This window comes from Stegostoma tigrinum, chromosome 17 (genome assembly GCF_030684315.1).
Source record: "Stegostoma tigrinum isolate sSteTig4 chromosome 17, sSteTig4.hap1, whole genome shotgun sequence".
NCBI classification, from domain to species: domain Eukaryota; kingdom Metazoa; phylum Chordata; class Chondrichthyes; order Orectolobiformes; family Stegostomatidae; genus Stegostoma; species Stegostoma tigrinum.
Window position 1 is genome coordinate 48771017 of NC_081370.1, and position 6413 is coordinate 48777429.

The 6413-nt window shown below is 42.5% G+C and overlaps 1 protein-coding gene across 7 annotated transcripts in view; it reads right to left on the reverse strand.

Annotated features, from left to right (window-relative positions):
- The window catches only part of LOC125459529 (leucine-rich repeat-containing protein 4C-like), a 966049-nt gene extending 959907 nt beyond the window's left edge, over nt 1-6142 (reverse strand). For 6 of the 7 annotated variants that reach the window (XM_048546069.2, XM_048546067.2, XM_048546065.2 and 3 more), the window contains exon 1: nt 3976-4604. The gene's annotated coding sequence lies outside the window, so the exon portion shown is untranslated. Of the gene's footprint in view, nt 1-3975; nt 4605-6075 lie in introns of those variants that run through there. The other variant, XM_059652143.1, reaches the window with a different exon arrangement.
- Nucleotides 6143-6413: the final 271 nt, after the last annotated feature.

Sequence of the window (6413 nt, forward strand, 5' to 3'; positions counted from 1 at the left end):
AATTATGTATTGAGTCATAAATGAATAGGATGAGGAAGCTAAAATCTATTCTTTCATTTTAAATGGTAAAAATCACCAAGTTCAAATGGCTTCTCTCAACCTTTTGTTTTTATTCTTTGATGGGATATGGTATTGCAGACTTTATCATAATGTATTGTCTTTTTCTAATTACCCTTGTGAAAGGAGTTTTGAGTTGCCTTCTTGAACTGCTGCAGTCCATCTAGAGCAAGTACACACACAGTGCTGCTGGAGAAAATGCTCCAGGGTTTTAATCTTCTGACAGGGAAGCTATGGCAATATAGTTCAAAGTCAGGATGGTGCATGAGTTGGAGCAGGAACTTGCAGGTGATTCTATCTGTACAAGACATGGTGGAACAGGTCACATATCTGGATGGTGCTGTCAAAAATTCCTTAGTGGGTGTTACTGCACAAGTTATAAATCTTACACATTGCTGTCACTCTGTTTTAGCGGTGAAAGGATTGAATATTTAAATTCATAAGTGGAACGCCAATCAAGTGATCTGCTTTGTGTTGGTTGGTGTTGAGATTCTTGAATGGTAATACCATAGAATGTTCTGGGGTAGGGGTGGGGGGGGGGCGTTGTTGGAGGGTGCAAGGTTGTTTCTTGTTGGAGATTGGAATTGTCTGATACTTGGCCACCGATCGCTCAAGGCCTGAAAGTTATCATCTACATGTTGCACAGAATGCTGAAGTGTTTGAGGAGTTGTGAATGGAACTGAATTTGTGCAACCACCAATTACTGAATGATGGAAGGAAAAAAGCAAAAGATAATTAGGCCTAGATGACTATCCTGAGGATTGACCTTCTACAACCATCTTCCTTGACGTTAGATATGTCTCTAATTGCTAGATAGCTTTCTCCCTGCTTCCAATTCTGCCAGTTCCTTAATGTCACACTGAAATCAGATATTGCATTGATGTCAAATGTACACACATTCACTCCCCTCTTCAGAATGTTGAGACAAAGGATATGAGGAATCCAGGAGCTTAGGGACTTGGTTGAAAAGAAACTGTGAATTCAGTGGCCACATTATTTCTGTGCAACTACAGATTGATAACACTTAATGACAACTTCCATCACTTTTCTGATGATTGAGATGAAGTGGGTGGGATAGTAATTGGCCATTTTATATTTGTCTGGCATTTTGGTGGACTAGACATACATGGAAAATTGCCACATTGCTGGGTAGGCACCAGTCTAGCAGCTGTACAGAAGCAGCTTAGCTTGGAATTTGGCAAGTTCTGCAACACAGGCTTTCAGTCCTATTGACCAAATTAGACGCCAATGTTTGCTGAAATACAGCACATAATATATTTTCCAATCACAATTTAAATAAAGAAATGCTGGTTAAAATAGTGATTAAAACTACATTGATTCAAGATTCAAAGTCATTATTATTATGTAACTGCAGAACAGTACCAAGCAGTGTGATTCCTAGGAAGAAACCCTAATCTCAAATTATAAGGGAGTTACCTAACCTTCAAATTGCTTTGCTACTGTCTGGTTTGACAATATTTCAGTCATTGAGGCACAAAATCGCTATTGGAGAGTTGTGTTTACCATAACTTTAAAATGATGCACTTTTATTTTTGTGTTACAAGATCAAGACTATTAACTTACTAGCAGTTCACTGGAGAGGTGGCTGAATTCCAAACAAATCTATGGTTGGCATTGTCCACTGATGGTGTTATCAAAATTTTGGACTAAAAGTATAGTTACTTAGCAATGGGGAAAAGCACAAATCCTGAAGTGCTACTAAGGATGTACTGAAAATGCTTGCAAATAATAAGTCAAGAAAATTATGTATACTTAAACAATTATTAAAACAAAAAGTTATTTAAATATTTTCTGCTCATTTTTATGCAGTCTTTGATTGGACAATTTGAATTTAGTCAATTAGTTGATGCATAAATGGGACAAAAATGATGGGTACATACCACATTCACAAAGAACAACTGCCTCATATTCCACACCAGCTCAAATTTCGAATTTAATTTGTTTAAGGCAATTATGTTCACATCATTAAAATGTATTCTTTTAAATATTATACCTTGAAGAAAACTCATGAGAATTGGAAAGAACTAATAGGTTATGTCATTTCATATTAAAGAATGTAATACAACAGTGGAAGGTTTTGTCGATATCACCATAATTGTGTCTCAGCATGTTAAAACATCCTAGGGTTCCTCAGGCAACGAATGACTTGGTGCGCAATGATGATGAAAAATATATATCTTAAGCCACATCTCAAGAAATTAACAAAACTAAAAACTATGCTTCTCCCACTGAATCCAGTCTTAATTGGATAGCTCATTATAAAGCTAACATAATCTCCCAATCACAAAACCAGGCAAACTCTTCTTTAACGTTTGTTGCTTCTTCAATATAACATCATGTGTTATACCCTATCCAGCACGTACATTTTCGAATGATAGTTGCAGCTATCAACACCACAAGTTAGAAAATGTTCTCTGCTAAGCAGATTCTGAAGCTAAGAAGAAAAACCCTGATATAATCATAATCTGGTCAGATCATACAGCTAGTTAATATTCCAAATTCATGCAGGTAGCAGGGACTCAGTCTCAGTTCATCCCTGTTAATTTAGCACAACGACGACAAAAAAAAGGATATATTTACAATTATGAAATTCGGCACACAGCTAACCACAATCGAAATATTGCTTTCGATCTCAATTCCATACAATGCAACCAGAGGAGAGAGACGTGAGGCAATTGCCTAAAAGATTCTCAGATGAACTGAGAAAGTACACAGGGAGTCCTTGTGATTCGGAAATGCCTGAATGGAGAGGTTTGAAGGCAGATTCCATAGCAACAGTCAAAAAGAGAGCTGGATAAATGCTTGCAGGAATGGGCAGGTGGGATTAATTGCGCAGCTCTTCCGAAGAACTGACATCAGGCAAAATGGGCTGAACAGACAGCATTCTGTGAATAGCCCGGGCAGCTCTCTGTACAGTGGCAATGCTTGTAAACAGGCAGACACTTACGGAGATGGGACTACGCTTTGTGGAGAGGGCCAATCTGAAAAGACAGCCGCTCAAATGTCCCCAGTCTGACCAGGTCTGGGGCCACGCTCGGGCGAGTTGCTGTACGTTCACCGCTAGGGACTGCCAAGCTCTGTCTGACGCTTCAGCACCGCCGAGGCAGACAGCTACCCGTCTCTGGGAGCCAGAGTTCACCTCTCTTGTGTGCGGGGCGGGGTGTAGGGAGTCACCGACCACAGGAGACAGCAGGCTTTGTACGACTCATATCCCAAGCCCTACTTTCCTCCAACCCCAATAAAAAATAAAACAAAAAAGATACCGCGCTGTCGACCTCGTGGCTTTAGGAACCTTCAGACGAGGAAATGAATGCTGCTGACAGTAAACCTGGAGTTGCACTCACCAGCAATTTGCTAAAATATAAAGAAGGCCCAAAAAATACCCTGCAGCTATCTCAATGCAATAGACAGAAACTCCAAACAAGCAAATACATCCCGCAGTTATTTCTTTTCAGTATTATGCTTTTATTTTTCTCTCTCTCGCTCTCCTCTGGACCCAGCTGGTTAGCCAGCCTGACCTCACCAGCGGGCGCGGAAGTGCTGTGTCCAAAGTAGAACTGATCCACATACGACTGGAGGAAGCCCAAGAGCGGACGGTTCATTTTAACATGGAACCTGGAGCTTTTAAAACAGTAAATACAAGACCACCCAGCTCAAAAAAATAAGTTTACTTTTTTTTCGCAGCACGCACCTCTGAATTAACACACTCAATACAATTTTCGTCTCTAAGACTAACATACAAGGACATGTGTCAGTCGCTACAGTGTAGTGCTACACATATATAAACATCGCGCAGAGGGCTCAGCTTTGATTCACTTTCCAAAAACCTCTCCAAATGATGATTCAAATTTACACTCACTCGCTGATTAGTAACGGTAGGGAAAGTCATCAACTTACCAGCGATTGAATCATCCTGATGTCAAATACCAGAAAACCTCCAAACCGATAGTTGCCTTCTCTCTCTGCCACTTCACACTCAAAATAAAACAAAACGTTGGATCTAATGATAAAGGAGGTGGCGGATTTGCGAAGTTCGGGGACTGGCTGCCTGAATCTCCGAAGTAGCCTGTTTTCAAGGTTGTTCGCTGCCTCTCCCGGGCATCATAAGCAGCAGATCGCAGCGGTCACTGCATCCCAATCCAAGCTCATCCCGAGCTCCATGGCATCGTTCCACCGCATGAGGGAAGTGAGAAACAGGAGGAGGAATGATCGAGCTGTCACTGACTCTCTCCCTTCTTCCTCTGCTCCCTCCCGGGAGCGCTGCAGTGAGAGTCAATGTGGCTGTTACCTGCCAACCGTACACACACACACAGCCTCCTCCCCCTCTCTGTCTCCCTTCCCTTCCCTTTCTCACTCTCCCCTTCCCTGCTTGCAGCCTGCGAGCTCTGCAGCGCTGCGTTTGCCTCAGTCAGTCCCCGTCTTAACTTCACGTGGGTGAATGGGAGGACGGAATACCAATGATAGCTTGGACCCGTTCTCTCAAACTCACTCTCTCCCAGTGTGCGCGTTAGCCGGCCACTGCCACTTCAATTTCGCTGGCGTTATATTGTGAACGCCTGCGCACTGCGGCTGAGATTATTGAGCAATTTGCAAGGAAGTTGATTTGTTTTTCTGTCTCTCTTAAAGAAAGAACTAATTTTTAATAATTCACCAGCAAACACTATCCTGAACAGAACTGATCCCTCTGTCGTTCCATGAGGGAACTGTTTAGGAAGTGAAACCGACTTTGTATCTCTTCAGGTTTTTTGTTTGTTTTATACCAAATGAGTTGCTGGCTGTTTTGCTAAAGTGTGACCAGTTGCACTCTCAGTGGTCCAGCTGTTTTACAAGAGACTTTATTTTTGTATCAAGTTTAATAACTAGTATTGCAAAACAGTGAGTGGGTGGCGAGAGGTGGGATTAATTTATATCTCAGCGGGGAGGGAATCCCAAGTTGCCTTCCACTGTTCATGATGAGCCAGAGACTACTGAACTTCCCCACATTGGTTAATTTTTTTTAAAGCAAACTTGTTCAGATCCTATCCTACCCGGATAGGTGTGACTTCAATCCCCTATTATTACTCAATCTGTTCCGAGATGTTTATGACACACTTCTAAAGCAAGGTGGAACCTGAACCCGGGTCTGTCGATTCAGAAACAAAATAAAACAAAGATTGCCGCAGAAACTCAGCAGCATCTCAGTACCACTGCCCCACCACAAGTGACATTCTTACGCCCCAACCTCGCTTCATTCGCCCTAAACTCCAGAAGCGAGATGTCGCAATTGTTTGTAGCTGAGTGTTAACAGAACCCTGTTTCAGCCGGCAAAAGAAAAATGGACAGTGCAAAACGCACTGGGATTTGGGAATCAGAACGATTTGGGATTTGGTTGTGGCCGGTTCGAAAGCGGGAGGTGAGATGGGGGAGTGTGATTCTTGTTTGCAGAAGCTCTTGACAAGCATAAGCACCGGAGACAGAGACAGACGGGGAAATGCTGAGAGAGTTTTTCGATATCCGTCAACGTGCAGCGATGCTCGCAGTCAGCCGGCCAAAATGTGAGCTCAGATTTTACCGACAATGTTGTTTTGTTTTCATAGATGGCCGGGGTGTTCTGCACAGTCTGAACGGGTCTGATTTAGCCGTGTGCCCGCTCACTCTGTTAAAGGTGCAGTTTATCTGTGCTGGACACTGGAGACATGACAACTTGTCCTGCGTGCTACACTCGAGATGCCGAAGGCTTGGCCGATGCCTCGCCTTTTTTTTCCGCTATCTAAGAATAACGCACGTTTGTATGCACACCATTTCGTTATGGCCCCGAATAAAAATATGAAAGATTCACTAATGTTCTTCAGGAAAGGAAACTGCCATCCTTATCTGATCTAACTTATATGTGACTCCAGACCCCAACAACGTGGTTGACACTTTATTGTCCTCTGGGCAGTTAGGGATGGGCAATAAGTGCTACCTAGCCAGAGATACCCATATTCTGTGAATGAGTAAAAAAAAATTAGCACTTACCACGTGGCTGCAGATCAAACACACGGTAGTCCTTACAATAAGATATACTATGCTGCACTGACTAACGATGTCCCTCCAATGTGCATTTCCAATGCATTGCCAGGTGAGTGCCCTCCTTGGAGGTCAATCATCCCCCTCCATTTTTATCACAGACGTTATCTGAAACTTTCTCATATCCAAAGTAGTGAGTATTGCTTGGTTCACACATGTTTATTTAATAAAGCAAAGAACTGTAAATGTTGGAGTTCTCGAACAAAAACAGAAATTGCTGGCAAAACTCAGCAGGTCCGTGGAGCGAAATCACTGTCAACGTTTCAGTTCCAGTGACTCTACATCAG